The sequence below is a fragment of the Lycorma delicatula genome, chromosome 10 (genome assembly GCF_047948215.1).
Source record: "Lycorma delicatula isolate Av1 chromosome 10, ASM4794821v1, whole genome shotgun sequence".
NCBI classification, from domain to species: Eukaryota; Metazoa; Arthropoda; class Insecta; order Hemiptera; family Fulgoridae; genus Lycorma; species Lycorma delicatula.
This window is the reverse complement of record NC_134464.1, coordinates 108,391,482-108,409,425: the sequence shown is the minus strand read 5'-3', so window position 1 is coordinate 108,409,425 and position 17,944 is coordinate 108,391,482. Positions and strand designations below refer to the sequence as shown.

At 33.1% G+C, this 17,944-nt stretch overlaps 1 protein-coding gene and 1 pseudogene across 2 annotated transcripts in view; both read left to right on the top strand.

The window, feature by feature from the left end:
* The window catches only part of ASPP (Ankyrin-repeat, SH3-domain, and Proline-rich-region containing Protein), a 1,120,014-nt gene that overhangs the window by 18,603 nt on the left and 1,083,467 nt on the right, over positions 1-17,944 (top strand). The gene's annotated exons all lie outside the window — the stretch shown is intronic.
* Positions 2,392-2,459, top strand: LOC142331851 (U4 spliceosomal RNA; annotated as a pseudogene).

The following is a 17,944-nucleotide window of genomic DNA, read 5'->3' as shown; positions in this document are numbered from 1 at the left end:
CTTTTCCGTCACGGGGCTTTTTTCTGATGCACGGTTTACACACACGACTTAATTTGAAATACTTATTATTTTATTTAAATATAATATTTTTTCGTTTAATTCAATGATTCTAACTAAAGTGGAGATCCATACCTTATTTAATTCGCATGAGTGTGGCGGTACTAGCGGTGACGGTCGGCACTAACTAATGTAATTTCACAACTTACATAGAACAGATTTCGTTGGTACGGTCGAGTTACTTTTTTACATCTAAAATATTATTCATTTATTTAATTCTACTGCTCAGTTGTGACGTCACAACATAGCAGATGACTACAACAGCATTTTTAAGGGTGGGCGTATGATTTTGTAAAAAAAACTTTTTTTTGCAAATATTGCTATTTTTTTTAATTCTTGACAATTGTGCCAAAGGAAAATATGATCTTAATTAGGCGAAATCTCGAGATACGGGCGGGTGACCTTGGTTTACACCCTACCGAGCTTTAAAGTTGAAAATTTAATGGCATCACTGTCCCATATATAGAAATAATCTGTCCAAGTTTGGTTAAAATCGGTCCAATCGTTCTGGAGATATAAGATGATTTAGTGGCAAATACACATACAAAGTACATAGGAACATTAACATCCGAAAAATTTCCATCAGGTACTTAGGGTTCCTTAGGTGTCAGAACTTCAAGATCCGGTGAAAGCCGCATATTCTGAAATTGGACCGATTACAATACTTTCCCTTCTAGAGCTAAAGCTCTGCTATAGTGCAATCTAGACGGCAAAGTAAAAAACAACGAGAATGTCAGATTTTTTCGAAAAAAATTATTTTTCTAAATTAATGTTCAAATTAGTCCCCAGGAAATTCATCATATTTATGCCATTGTTTCTTCCAATCCTTAAAGCATTTGTAAGAAATGTTCTGATGAAAATATTTTACAACCTCAACTAATGACATCCATGTTTTTTGCTCAGCCTCATTCATGAAATCTACAAAATCTGGATCCTTTATGAGCGTCTTATTTGTGGGCCATCAAAAATTCCACCTTTCAATTTTTCTGAACAACTCAGGCATTTTGCTTCCTATTTACGCAAAGAATGATCCGTTCTTCTCAAGAGTCTTTGCAAACTATTTTATTAGCCCCAGCTTGATATGTAGTGGAGGAAATATGATTTTCTCTCGTCCGACTAAAGGCACGTTAATGACATTTCTTTCCGCAACAACCATGTGTTTCTTTCTTAGCTCACTCTTGTTTTACCCAGTGTTTTTTTGTCTCTGCTATCCCAGAGGCACAAGAAGCAAGGATATTTTGTGTAGCTACTTTGTTGTCCAAGGAGAAAGTTTTTTTTTCCCCTACTCTCCCCTACCGGATATCCATTTAAGTATACTCAGTCGGGGAGAGTGTCCTTCTACTCAAAGGGGGCGTCCCCCACCCACCGGCTTTACATCCGGCACGGCAGGTTGGCCCCCCCGGTCTTGGATCTTTTGTTTTATTTTTTGCCTGCCTCTAATTCCCCGCGTTAGGGCCAAGGTCCGGCGATGCCGTCCCCCAGCCCCTCCGCAGGGAACCGGGTGTCGGTCTTTACGCCTATGCCTCTAACCGACGGTACCCACCCCACAAAGCGCCTAGACGACCGCAGGGAGAAACACCGCCGGCCGGGACTCGGTCTTTTATTTTATTCCCATCTCCCCTGGAGTTCTCCCCCTTTGCAGGAACCCGAATACCAGGGCATACGGGCCCTCCACGAAGAGACTGTCCACCCTTCCCTACTTAACTTAATCACAGTCTACCGCCCTCTTCTTCCTTACTTCTCAGGATCTCTCCAGCAAACCTTCTGAACCAGTCCCAGTTCTCTTGATTTTGTACCATCCAATTAATTAGATTATCCGGTGTTAATCGATTTGTTATAATTACCCTCCTGTTTTCAGCCCATCTAGGACATACAATTATAGTGTGCTCCGCATTATCTGTTTCCTCACAATAAACGCATTGTGGTGTGACCTTTTTTCCAATTCTGGCTAGGTACTGCCCGAAAGATCCATGCCCCGATAATAACTGTATCATATAGAAGTCAACGTTTCCGCGTCTACTTCCATACCACCTACCTTTATCAGAGATTAGTCTTCTAGTCCAATCCCCGACTCTTGAGCGTGACCATTCCAACTGCCATTCTTGCTCCAATTGAGCCGCTATCTCGTCTTGTGGTAGTCCCTCATATCTAAGCATCCTGATTTTAATCTGCAGGTCTATTGGTAGAACCTCTGTTATTACGCAAAGCGCGTCATAGGACACCGTTCTGTAACTAGCGAACACCCTCAACACTGCAAGTCTATGCGCGCTTCTCAATTTTCCTTTATTCCGTTTAATACTAATTGTATGTCCCCAAACCGGGGCCGCGTATAATAACTTTGCGCAGTGGCGATATCGTAACCAATGAAGTTCATCTGAGGTGCGATTATTGCTAGTTGAAAGGAGAAAGTTGGCCATTTTTAAGTCCACACAAATTACTCATTGATTTTCAAGATACTTGATTTTCTCTATGACGAAAGCTATGGTGACATATTCTTTTTTCACTTTTGTTGAGTGAGCAATCGGTATTGATCCATATTTTTTGCCATTATGTAGAAGAACAAATTTCAAGCTTCGCTTAGAGATGTCAGTAAACAGGTGCCATTAATGTGGAAAATACTCAGGAAGACCCATTACTGAGAAAAATGAATTTCATATTTAGATTCAGCGCCTCAAATATGGTTAAAATCAGTTCTAAAATTCAAGACAACAAAAAACATTTTTTTTTAGGTCTATTATAAAAGTTTTGGAACAAATATTTCTACACCCAAAATCTCAGTTACATTAGTTTCACACGATTAATAAGACATTTTTATATCTTCAGCAGCTTTTCTAATAGCGATTCGACGATTATTGATCACAATGACCTTTACTTTGTTGACATTTTTATCGGTTGTTGATGTATCAAGATGTTCTCAATGTACGTTTTTCATCTACACGTCCTTCTTGAAATCGTTTTGTACCTGTCATAAACCCTTGGTGTCGACATAACATATTCTTTTTTTTTCCTGTTTAGCCTCTGGGAATCACCGTCATGTATTGCTTCAAAGGATGATATGAATGAGTGTAAATGAAGTAAAGTCTTGTACAGTCTCAGGTCGGCCATTTCTGAGATGTGTGGTTAATTGAAACCCAACCACCAAAGAACACCGGTATTCACGATCTAGTATTCAGATCCGTATAAAAGTAACTGTAATTACTTGGATTTGAACGTTGGAACTCTCGACTTCGAAATCAGCTGATGTGCGAAGACACGTTCACCACTAGACCAACCCGGTGGATTGACATAATATCCTTGCCAAAACCTTCGCTAACTTCTTTACACCACTTCACTGCACTCTATACCATCGACGCAGTATTTAATGTAATTGGTTTGTTCTCTCATTTTCAAAAAAAAAAAAAATTATTGTTATTCGTAATGAAATAAATTCTCATTATTCGGCTGCTAAATTTGAACTTTGCATCTTATATGGCTAAAACTACTAATGTATTAGACTGTTATTAGTGTAAATAGACTGCGCAGCCATCGCCTAGGAAAAAAACGTACTCGATTGAAAAGGCAACTCACAGAATTAAACGATTTTCTTTAATTAAATAATTCTCTAATTATTTTTTGATCATAACTTGTGAGTGAGTATGTGTGTGTGTGTGCACAGAATCTACACATGGTATACATACATATCTATAAATACATAGATATAGCTATAGCTATATACAGGGTTATTACAAATGATTTTTCCGACTACAGTGACTGTTTAATAACACTCAGATATACGAAAATAGTATCTATAGAAAGGGAAACTCAAAAATGACTTTTGGTTCACAACATCGCATTATATGTGCTCAGTGTCAGTTTCGAGTGTTAAGCGACACTCATTGATCCTGTAGTCCAATTCTTACCATACTAGTGGCAACACTGAACTATCCACTAATGCAGTAGGCCTTTGTGACACAAACACAATGATCCTGGATGATAGGTGGTAAAGTTGGCCGATACACAAGTTTGACAAAATCTCAGAGAAAAGCTCACAGAATGTAACGTGGAAGCCAACACAGACGTTCACTATCGTCATGGCTAGCATGGCCAATCAGTCTTTTTGGTAGTTGTCTAACTTATTTCAAGCCTGACATCTAAGTGGAAATGGGGTGATGACCCATCCTGTTGAAAAATTAAATTTTGGATATCCTGTTTCAATTGTGGATTTCTGTGAGCTTTATAGTTCTCGCTTAGCGGTGGACGGCCGGTTGACTTTCGGTTACAACCCTTGTTTTGAAGTCAGAATACCAGTTACAGATACTGGTCCCAATGGGTGGATCTTCGCCAAACTTCCTTCTAAAATTAGGCTACGTTTCATAGTGATAACAGACTGGCAGATGTGAAAATCCAGCATATAAAAACCCTATCTGTCTTCGTTGGCAGCAGTTTTCTCTCTTATCGCCTTAGCGACGAAATCAATAACTACAAGACAGCTGTACCAACCACTGAAAATTTTTGGGTTTTCCTTTTCATTAATGCTACTTTCATCAGAAAGATCCCCGAAACCGGAAATATTAAAATCGGAATGATTGCAATAACCCTTTGAGTTCTATAACTCCTACGGTTGGTAGGAAAACGAACAAGAATTTTGTCACTTCCTAAAACATAATCATTTTTAAGAATAACTATATCTCATGCCAGTCTTACTGGAGGTGGGAAATTAAAGATGAATTTAAAAATTTTATATTGAGACTTATTTCCCATCTATTTTAAAACGGTAATTTTTATTTTATTTTATTTATGAAAAGAATAAAATCCATTCTTAGCTATTCAATACAGATATTCCTGTTCGTAATTCTTAATAAAGTGCATAGGATCATTTAATAAATGATTAAATTGATAAAATAGTTGCGGTCTGAAAGGACAGAATAGAAATGATGGCACGAGATACTTTATTTATTCTCAATAGTTGTATTAATAATTTTTAAAGCACAAAGGAGCATTGTATGCTAATCATTATAATACTAATCTTTCTAGTTCTAATACTTCCGGATTAATACAGTCACTCTTTCATTAGATACATTTTCATTTAATTCTTAATCTTTTTATATTTTTTTTTATACTGTGATAAGTTCGTTACACTTTTTTTTTCAGATTTATATTGATGCTTGCTTTTTGTGGAAAAAATGTATTATTGTAATTTCTTTTTTATTGCCTTTTAAAATTTATTAAAATTAATTGTTTTATTTTAATGAATCAATTAATTAAAACTGTTATATTGAATATTTAATAAATATTAATTAAGATAGTAAAAATAAGATAAATTTAATATTTTTTTTAAAACCCATAAAATTTCTACGAATTGATAGAACAATTAAAAAAAAAAAAAACGAAGTTAAAATTTATTTTATATCAACCAGTTTATAATCAACTGATAAAATACAGATGTAAAATGTGTGTACTGCTTCTCACCAACGCCCATGTCGCTATAACCCTAAGATTTATTACAACTCTTGGCTGATGTCCAGCCAAGTTCATATTATTTTTTATTTTTTTTTTGGAATGATAACTTGGTGGAAACTTTCTGAACCATGAAGTGATGTATGTTTTTTTTTTTTTTTTGTTGGACTATATTTATTTAGAATTTCATGTATGGTAGTGCTTTAGTATAGCATAAATATTTAATAAAAAACACATCCATTTTGTTGTACGTAGTACTAAATAATTATTCAAATTTTTAAGATCAGATTATTATTAAGAAGCTTTTTTTTTCATTTTATTTAAAAAAAAAATAAAAAATAAAAAAAGGATAATAAAAAATAAGTTAACTGATTTGTTATAAAACAATAAAGAATATTCAGTATTAGTGGCTCCTTAGAAGTAGATCTTTTTCGTTTTGAATTAAATTTGGCCAATTAATTTCTGTAATGAAATTGATTTATAAAAGTTAAAATTTAAATTAAGTTCTGAACGGAAATGTCGGTCGTAATTTATTGTTGAAAATTTAACCAATGCCAAAAATAATACTGTATTAAAAGTATTGTAATTATTATTATAATATCGAGTGACACCGGATATCATTAATTAATGATCGTCAAGGAGATACTGTCAGTGTAATATGTTTTTTTTTTAATTATACCTATTTCATTATGTTCAAAAAATTTATAATAAATGTAATATTTATAGTGTACCGTTTGCAAAGAGGAAACAGAAGGTGGGTGCTCAAGTGTATAATTTTGATAATGCTTAGCCATTTTCTGAGAAAAAAAAAATTGACATTAGGAATGTAGTTAAGATTCTAGACAATTAAATACTAGAGACTAATATTAGTCGTTAGTATTCAACTTTAAAGCCCAATATTTAAAGGTTGATGAGATCGTTCTTTAAACAGTTATATTTTTAATTTTAAATAAAACAATACTGCTCGGTATTTTAAAAATTAAATCGTTATGAAATGTTATCATTATACCTAATAAAATAAACCTTACAGTAAATTTTGATAAATATCGGAAAACGTGTTTAGCTACACACATACATACTTAAATTTCCAAAATTTGGAGTTAAATTAACACTTCGCTTTGCTTAATGGATACATGATTTTTTTTGGCTAACCAAGTTTTTTTTTGGAAGTGTTTTAAGCTAGCACATTATTTTATATTTTTTAATAATCCATTATGCCTCATTTAAAACATTTGAAACTTATCACACCTGTTTTATTCTTTACCGTCTACATAGCGCTATAGCAGTAGAAGGGAAAGTATTGTAATCGGTCAAATTTGGGAACATGCAGTTTTCACCGAATCTTGATGTTCTGACACCTAAGGAACCTAAAAAACCGTATGTTAATGTTTGGATGTACATATGAGTTCTGTGTTGTTCTTAAATTCCATAAATAACCAGAAGTACTGGACCGATTTTGACGATATAAAATATAATGCTTAACAAATTTTGTAATAAGTAAAAATTTTGATCGAACAAATAATTACAAAGATATTGAAGATTTAAAAATTAAGATGGCTGCCCTTTTGAAATTTTTTAAAGTGAGGTTTTCAAAATTTTTTAATTTTTTTTGCTCATTTGGTGTCTTGAATCAGTTCCTGAAGTTCGGTGAATATGTCCCGGAACACACACATACTCTCTCACTCTCTCTCTCTCTCTCTCTTTAATTAGAAACAGTAAAATAAATTTAGACCTTTGAAAAATTAAAATATTTTTAATTTTCTTTAAAAAACATTCATTGTAGTTTATAATCTAATAAATACGATTGCCAAAAAAAATGTATTTGGGTGTATGTTTGTTCCACCGTAGCATTTCAACGGCTGATCAGATTTACATGTATGCCCCCGTGATGGAATCCTTACATTACCAGGATTGTCGTAGGCTATATATATATATATATGTGCGTTTAAATAAATTTAAAAAATTAGAAAAAATTATACTATATACAAAATTGTGACCCGCACGTTCTTTAATTATCCTATATTAAAGAGAAATGATTCCTTGGCAGTCATGTTTTTTAATTTTTAACATTTGTCTCTTGTTATAATATAATATTAATATTTTATATTTATTTTTTTCACAATTTATTTTTTATTTTGAATTGAATCTTTATCTTGCTTTATTTGTTGAAAGTAGTAAACGTTTTTTTTTCAATTTATATTTATAAATGTGAAGATATAAAAATATGCTTTGATAAAATCTTAAACGATATTCTTTTTTATAAAACATTTTAATATGAGATGGTCGTAAATATCTTTAAGATGTTCATAACTGGTAAATTGTACATATAAATTTTTATTTACAGTATAAGTAATCTGAAGGGTGCATATAGGATAATGACATTCATTACTGAAACTAACAGGAAATTAAATTTCACGTCTTTTTGTAATTTTATGTCTTTCTCTGCTTAAGTAATTTATTTTTTGTCATACAATAGTAGTTTACTTCAAATAATTATACGTTATGAAATTCATGTATAAATCTTACTTAATTTTTTTTTTTTTGCAGTTGTATAATTTTATAAAATTATAATATAAATTTTTTACTTCTTCAAGCATAAAAAAATATGTAATCATTATCAATAATTTGATGTATATTTAATGTTCGTTTTGTATTATTTTTTAATTATTTTTGTGTAATTAAAATATTTTTCATTAATTTAAACGTTTAAATAAATTTTATTGTATATATTTATGTTTATGTTCTTTAGGATTTTTCTCTTTAAAAATTTATCCGGTTTTGAATTTTATTGAATAATAAAAATAAATAAATTAATATATAATAGCAGCAATAATAGATATTAAAATAGAAAACATTATATATCAGAATTTATAGAATTATTTTTATTATTTTTTAATAATAAAAATTATTATGAGATAGACGTAATTAAAAGACATTAAATGTAAATATAAGTGATTTTATGCAAGAAAAATATTTTATAGTATCTAGCAAAGATAAAATAAAATAAAAAAAATAGATAAAAATATATTAAAAAAATATTGTAATGAGCTATTTTGAATTTCAAGCTAATTTGAATGAAATTAGCTTGATTAAAGCGAATCATAAACAGTAATAAGATTAAAACTGAAAAAAGAAAAGAGGCTTTTGAAATTTCCTGTTCTATGATGCGATTGCTAAAAAATTTGGTAAAATATTAAACGAAGAAATTTTAAAAACTACTTGAAGAAAAAATCATTGGTAGAATTTTGAGAAAATAAGAATACTGTTTGTATCCTATTTTTTAAGATAATCATGATTAATTGATTTGTTTGTAGAAAAACTTGTACAGGGTATGTATTGTAGAGTTGGACAACGGTTGGAATTTGTAAAACAACTAAAAATGAAAATATACTGAGGAAGGAATATAAAAGGAATGGAGAAATGGATGAATCATTCAAAATGAAAAAAGAGAAACTTAAAAGGATCATTTTAACAATTTAACAGTTAATTATTTATTTTATTTTATTTAATTCATATAAATTTGATATTTTTGGTTAGCTAACGGACTTAAATTAAATATCTAGAAAGTGTTATAGTCATGATACCAAATAAAGCAGGGGCAGATAAATGTGAAGAATACAGAACAATTAGTCATGCATCAAAAATCTTAACTAGAATTCTATACAGAAGAATTGAGAGGAGAGTGGAAGAAGTGTCCGGAGAAGACCTAGAAGTCTTCTCCTAACAACTAAGTCCTAAGTTCCTAAGTCTTCTCCGAAGGAGAAGGTTTCAGGAAAAGTATAGGGACAAGGGAAGCAATTTTAGGCCTCAGATTAATAGTAGAAGGAAGATTAAAGAAAAACAAACCGACATACTTGGCGTTTATAGACCTAGAAAAGGCATTCGATAACGTAGACTGGAATAAAATGTTCAGTATTTAAAAAAAAATTAGGGTTCAAATACAGAGCTAGAAGAACAATTGCTAAGATGTACAGGAACCAAACAGCAACAGTAATAATCGAAGAACATAAGAAAGAAGCCGTAATAAGAAAGGGAGTCCGACAAGGATGTTCCCTATCTCCGTTACTTTTTAATCTTTACATGGATCTAGCAGTTAATGATGTTAACGAACAATTTAGATTCGGAGTAACAGTACAAGGTGAAAAAATAAAGATGTTACGATTTGCTGATGATATAGTAATTCTAGCCGACAATAAAAAGGATTTAGAAGAAACAATGAACGGCATAGATGAAGTCCTACGCAAGAACTATCGCATGAAAATAAACAAGAAGAAACCAAAAGTAATGAAATGGAGTAGAAATAACAAAGATGGACCACTGAATGTGAAAATAGGAGGAGAAAAGATTATGGAGGTAGAAGAATTTTGTTATTTGGGAAGTAGAATTACTAAAGATGGACGAAGCAAGAGCGATATAAAATGCCGAATAGCACAAGTGAAACGAGCCTTCAGTAAGAAATATAATTTGTTTACATCAAAAATTAATTTCAATGTCAGGAAAAGATTTTTGAAAGTATATGTTTGAAGTGTCGCTTTATATGGAAGTGAAACTTGGACGATCGGAGTATCTGAGAAGAAAAGATTAGAAGCTTTTGAAATGCGGTGCTATAGGAGAATGTTAAAAATCAGATGGGTGGATTAAGTGACAAATGAAGAGGTATTTCGACAAATAGATGAAAAAAGAAGCATTTGGAAAAATATAGTTAAAAGAAGAGACGGACTTATAGGCCACTTTCTAAGGCATCCTGGAATAGTCGCTTTAATATTGGAAGGACAGGTAGAAGGAAAAAATTGTGTAGGCAGGCCACGTTTGGAATATGTAAAACAAATTGTTGGGGATGTAGGATGTAGAGGGTATACTGAAATGAAACGACTAGCACTAGATAGGGAATCTTGGAGAGCTGCATGAAACCAGTCAAATGACTGAAGACAAAAAAAAAAATCTAGAAAGTGCGACGTATAATTTTTTTTAGATCGTAAAAGTTTATCAAATATATATAGTTTTACCACGTTCAAGGGTATCAGGAATTCATAGAAGAAATTAAAGTTATCCTATACGCAATGTAAAACGTATTTTCAGCGGACGTACTACCTTTTTTTAGAGTATTAAAAAATGTCACGCCCGACAGGATTCGAATCCGGGACTTTCCGAAAGAAAACCTGAGACGATACCATTCCTCGAAGAAGTTTGGCGTTATACATTTTACCTATAAGATAAACGTTTTTTAAATGTATAGATTAATATTCATAGAATTACAAAAGGGAACTGAAAATTGTTTGGGTTGATAAAATTCTATTTGTAGTAATTTTTAGACGAATAACAGAGAAGAGAAATATGCGAGATAATTTTGTCATAGTTTAAAGATAAAGTAGGGTTGGATGGATAGTTTATAAAAAAATTCGGATCTATTTAATTTTATAATGTAAGAATGTATAGAGGGTAAAAATTATAGCGGAAAGAAAAAATATTTACAAAAAAAGATTACTGAGGATGTAATAAAATATGTAGCTTATTACAAAAGAATATCGCAGAAAAAAGAATGAATAATACTGTACCAGTGATAGACATCTGAAATTAACCGAATAATAACTGGGGTTTGTCTGTTGTTATCTTTTAAAATACAATAAAGAGTAATTATTGAAATAAAACGTAAAAAAAAAAAAAAATCTTACAAAACAATTATGAGGCTGGAGATGAGGGTTAGTTTCTGCTTACACACGCAAGAGATGAACAGTTCAGGGCAGGATAGGACCATTTCAACGATTCCTTAATATTGTATCCCGGTCCCCAAGCAAATTGTCGGGTTCTAATACAGTAAATCCAGGGATTAATTCCCTGGAAATTTAAAGATGTAACTACTTGCTATTCTTCCTATGGATCCCTGTATACCAAAGGTGCATAAAACAAGTAACATTTAACTTTTTTTGTAAACTAGATTTTCCCTACTGAGTCATGACGGTATATGCATATATATATATATATATATATAATGTATTGTTGCTCCTGAAAGGGTTAGAAGAATTTATTTCTTTATATCACTTTTTATATTCTTTTTAATGATTGAGATACATGTAAAACATCTGAGATGAGAATAGAACATCAGAGTTGCTCTCTCTGAGACTAATGATGTTTATTATACTGTCCAGTTCTTACGGCGCATAAAGTGAATATTAGTGATAAACCTGCATTTCTGTGAGCTTGGAATACTGATATAAAGTTGTGTATTAGTTTCTTTAAAGAAATTAACGTGGGAAACCACTTCCTTTTCACCTTTCTTAATACAATTAGCTTTGATTTTTGGTAAATTTAAAAAGACTATGCCTTTTTTTGGGAATTAATTGTGTATGTTAACGTTTATATATGAATCAACCAATTTTTTTTCATCTTAGTTATGTATTTTTTTTTTTTTTAAATAAATAAATTGAAAAGAAAAAATGGTTTATTTTCTAGATAAAACAGGTAATTTATTTCAATTTTGCAAATTTGTACTTTTAGTTAATATCTCTTAATATTCACTTACAGTAATGAATCACTAATAAAATGAAAGAGTTTTACCCAATAAGTGTTCAATGTGAGCACCTTGCGTCGCGTGGCATACATCCAACCGATAGAAGAGTTTGTTCCAGCATATCTGGAATAATAAAAGCGATAACTGCTTCAATCCTGTGCCTCAAATTGAGTAGTTTAATAGGTAGCGGAGACACATACACAAGATCCTTTATAAAACACCAAAGAAAAAATCACATGGGGTGATTAAGAGTCCACCTCAAAGAAGCTCTATCATCGGGTCTATGCGATTAATCCAGCGATGGAGGAAAATGTAATTCAACCGACTCCGTATAGAGTTATGCCGATGAGGGAGCGCACCACCTTGTTACCAAATAAAATTCTGGTCCATCTTGTAGCTGAAGAAAGAGTCGTGTACGGAGCATATCCAAATAAACAACTTCTTTTACGGTTACTTAAAAAAAACTTCTTTTACGGCAAAAAAAAAACGATCCGTAAAATTTCCTTCCGGATTTTGCACATAAAACATTTAATATTGGGTAGAACCTTTCGCATTGTAAGAGTTCACTGGGCTTTTCTGACCCCCAGGTACGGACTTTGTGTGAGTTAACTTTTCCAGTAAGATGAAATGTCTACTTATTACTAAATACGATAAAGAAAATCGTCATGTTCTTGCTGCAACATTTCGGCCGCAAGTCGGCATGCACAGCAAAGTCGGTTAGCCTGTAACAGATGTATTTTATAGGACTACGCAGGAAAGACTTCCTGTGAAGTTCAACGTTTTCTTCAGACATTCGGTCGATTCAAATAATTATGCTAACCACAAATGTTATTGTCAATCGGTGATTCGAAATTAAGATTTCTAGAAACACATTCTGATTTGTACCTATAGATTCAGACTTAGTAAATTGAAAATACATAAGGAATTTTTGTTCAGGAGTCGCTACATTTGCTGGTAACGCTAACAAACGGAAAGATAGGGAATCGGTCTACGATCATGCTAGCAATTAAAATTGCCTTTTTTACTCTTTTATACTTTCTTTTCCTGTTTAGCCTCCGGTACTTACCTTCCAGATAATACTTCAGAGGATGATATGTATCATCTATGTAGTCTTGTACAGTCTCAGTTCGACCATTCCTGAAATGTATGGTTAATTAGATACCGGTGTTCTTTGGTGGTTGGGTGTCAACCACCAAAGAACACTGGTATCTACGATGTAGTATTCAAATCCGTGTAAAAATAATTGGTTTTACTAGGACTTGAACGCTGGAACTCTCGACTTCCAAATCAGCTGATTTGGGAAGACGCGTTCATCACTAGACGAACCCGGTGGGTTGCTCTTTTATACTAGCCTTAGATCAACATTCTACACCAAGAGATATTATAACAAATTAAAATCCTAATTTTTTTTTACCAGGTTATATTCACCCGGTATATCAGTAATAGATTTGAACATTAGTCTACATTTTGTGGCTCCATTACAAAATTTCAGTTATTTTTTTCTATTATTTTAACATTAACGGTATATTTTTTGAGTTTGCCAAATTTACCCTTTAATTTATTTTGGAACGTATCTTTTTACTTTCCTTGTACGAAGTAAAGGATGTATTGTGACAGCGAAAAATGTCTGTTTTCAGATTTCAACGAAAATATCCATTTTGACCATTCCTGAATCCATTTTGACTAATTCGGCGTGACGTCTGTACGTATGCATCTCGCATAACTCAAAAACGATTACCCGTAGAATGTTGAAATTTTGGATTTAGGACTGTTGTAACATCTAGTTGTACACCTCCCCTTTTGTTTGCAATTTATTGACCAAAAGTGTCCAAATAAGCTCAATATCCAAAACATTCGGATTTTGGACTTTTTCTTAACTGTAGTAATAAGCCCTTATTGAGAGATTTTGAACTATATATCATTAGTGGTACTTATTTTGATTGGTTCCAGAGTTATAGGCAAAAAAGATTTTAATTAATGAAATATTTGGATCTTACAAGGGGAAGGCACATCGGTTCAAATCAGACTTCATATTTTTTTTTTTTTTAATTTAAATTTATTGATTTCTTAATAATTATTAACCTCTGATTGTAAAAAAAAATTACAATATATAATAATTCAATAATAACAATAAAAATGTTTTTAAAAATTATGAAAATATGTCAGAAGTTATTAATGAAATATATTTTTATGTGCTTTTCACTTAAAAAAAAAAAAATGTTTATATGTAATTTAATAGGCGTACAAGAAAGTCATGCAGTGTCCACATCATAAGTTTTTATCGTAGGATCAGAATTATGGCCGGAGCAGAGATAGAGAGGAATTGACGATTAGATGAATTTGTATGACAGAATTTTTAAATATAAGAATTAGGTTGGTGTGGAATGTGTAAAGAGAGCAAACGTAGAAAAAATTGGATAATATAAAAATAGATGTGTAAGAAGGATACATATAATTTATTGAAGTTAATATACTTCATTACATTACATTACTTTTCATTACAACACAACGAAATGGAAAATAACATTCACTTCATTGAATTATTAATGAGCAAGTTGTAATTTTTGTCATTCTTTTTTTCCATTACTTTTTAATGTAATGGGACAATGTATATGTAATTTGATAAAAATATCGAAATTTCTTATCTTGGTTTTTTTTGGGGGGGGTAAGAACCTCGATAATATTGGGTAAGAACCTCTTTTTCATCATTTGGTTTTTAAATTTCATCTATTTTAAACACTTTCAGTCCACTATAATTTTTATATTCTACAACTATTTTTAAATCCTTTGAAAATAATTATTATTTATTAGAATCTTTTTTATCTTTTTTTGTAACATAAAAATTCCACACTACAAATAAATATCTCAAACAATTTTTACTTAAATTCGTAAATAATTATTTGATATTGTTATTTTTTCTTTTTTGTACTTTGATCGTAATACCTTAGAATAATAATAATAATAATTTTTAAAATGATTTATTCTGAATCAAACTAATCATTTATGAGTTGACATTATATCACAAAATCTTCTATTAAATTGGTAACTTATGTTGAGACGCAGCTCCTGATGGTTCACTCGGTTTCATCCACGGTATAAAAGCTGGCTCCGCACAGAATAAGTCAGTTTCTGCCCATCCTTCGAAGATTCATTTGTGTTTGTTACAAATTTAATAATGATATATATATATATATATATATATATATATATATAAATTATAAGATCAAGATTATTTATAATACATATAATTTATATGATAACTGAAGTAAGGCTTTTATTTATGTGAATGAAGTAGCGAACAATAAATTATTTAGAATAATATATCCCCAACCGAGGTAATAGGCCAAGGTGGCATATTATTCGACATACTTTGATCCTCCGGGCCGGAGAACCCGGTACTCCAGGTCCTCCGGCCGTGTTGTTGTATTACAAAACAAGTAATTAGCCATGATGCTAATTGCCCACCTATCGTAAACTGCCATAAAACTGTTGAAAAAAATATATTCTATCGTGTATTATTTAAATTTGGTATTCAGCAAAAATCATTTTACTAAACATAACGATATTTTGTTATATAAAAAAAATATATATAGATATATAGCCTATAAATAAAATGTAAGTTGCCCACCGGGCTGGTCTAGTGGTTAAATTCGTCGCAAATCAGTTGTTTAACAGCTAATTTTCGAAGTCTACAGTTCTGAAGTTCCAATCCTGGTAAAAGTTAATTTCTTTTATACGGGTTTGAATACTAGACAGTGGATATCGGTGTACTTGTAGGTTTTTTTTAAACACCTGTGGGTCCGGCTCATGGGGAGCCTGACCCACATCTCAATTCTCCCCTGAGGGGAGAAGATCCCGCCTCGGTGGTGTAGCGTGTAAGGTAGCTACACCACCCCCTCCGTTCCTTGCCAACAATGGCTTTAACGGAGGACATCTTCTTGCCCTCAAACTGATCACATTCCATAGTGTTCAACCCGGCCACGGGAGATGCCACCGATGCAGATGCCCCGAAGGACATCTATATCAGTAATTCGCCACGAGAGATAGTAATTGAGTTCTGCCTTCCGAAGAAGACAGCTGACGCCTAACGCTACTACGTTGCCCTCAGGAACTAACCTAAAAGCCTACTTGCGGATGAAAGAAGACCCCGCGCCTGTCACTTTAAGCCCTAAACTACACCCTAGTGCGTAGATCCATCAAGTATGCCACAACAGCATATCAATCTGCAAATTTCAGTCACCCGCAAACGAATATCGTAAATTAAATTTAAGCGATTGGAGTACAGCCAGCACAAAACTAAGTCCAAGAGGACCTCAGGTCTGGTCCGTCGGGAGCTGAGTATAACCTCTAGTCTCCCACTACAGCTCGGAATAGCACTAGGTTGATCGCAAACAACATTTACTTATTACACCCTTAATAAGTGTGGACTCCAATTCGACCAATTGCCATGCTAAAGCTACTAAATTACAACCTCCATTGAGACTAAATAAAAATCTAACCGGGGCCGGTGCCAAAGCCCCTACCTCTGGCCAGTTAAACTGCCTGGGCGGTGCCCTAGCCACCCGAGAGAACTACAGGACAAGGCCCCGCAAACGCCAACACAGGTTTGCGAAGCACAGGCTGGCTAGTCAAGTATGGATAAAGCGGCGCAAGCGGCTAGGATACCTAATCTCTGCCAGGCCGACACCATCAAGAAAAAGCAACAACCCGGTCTAATACCGGGACTAGAACCTAAAGGCCGAATCCAATCACGTCAGATGCAGAATCGACTCTGCAAGCAGAGCCAGCACCACCAGAAACCCGCGGTCGAGAAATAAAATTGCCAAAGAAGCGATTTGGCTTCGCAGAACAAAACTACAGCCTTCCGCATCAGAAATGAGATGGATCATATTAACTAACAGCAGATCAACTAAACGACCTGGCGGATCATCCAACTGACGATTGGCGGTGTTGAAAAACAACCCCGAGACTTACAACAACAACTCTTCTAACTCTGTGTGCAAATAGAATGCCCCAAAGAAGGATACTAACTATCCAAGGAATTGAAATACATAGCCTGACCCACAGTTAATTATAACGTAGTTCAAGGGAGTGTCCTTTAACTCAACCGGGCCTTCTCGCCCACCAGCTGAACACTTGGCAGGTCGGCCCGCCGGTTGGATCTTTTACTTGTACTTGTAGTTGGGGGTTCAATTTACCACACGTATCAGGAATGATCGGCCTGAGTCTGTACAAGACTACACCTCATTTAACGTCATATATCATTCTCATCTCATTAGGCTGAATAGGGAGGGTTGCTTATTTTTCACTAGTTGTATTAATTGCAACGTAAACATTAGGAAAATAAAATATAAGATATATTAGGAAAAATATTAAATATCAGGAAAATATAAGTGATATTCAGTTCTACAAATCTTATACAGAGTCCGGTAGAAATAATTTCCCTATTTCCCACCGCTGCTGATGGAGCGCTAATAGTACAGAACGTGGTGTCAGCACGCCGTTTTTTTGTAGCGGATGTCTTGCCATTTTAATTACGACCATGGCATGGAGTGGTGAGTATCGTGCTTTCGTTATTGAAACTTATTTTAAAAATTGTGATTATGTTATCAACAAGCAACGATTATTTTGTTCACGCTTTCGGTTAGGTTGACACGCCGTGGTACCGGATAAGAAGAAAATTCAATAACGAGTTTCCAGTTTTAGAGCTACCGGTTCAGCTTTGAAGAAGAAACGACCAGATAGGCCACGAAACGGTTTGAATATTCAAAAATATTAAAGCGGTGAGACAAGCAGTTACACAATTTCCAGGTCGCTCGGCTCTTAAACACGCTGCTGCGTTACAAATCTGTGATCGGACTGTACGGAGAATTAAACACGCCGACTTATAGATTCATCCATAAAATTGATGGTCGTGCAGCAGTTAAATGAGTGTAACTGGAA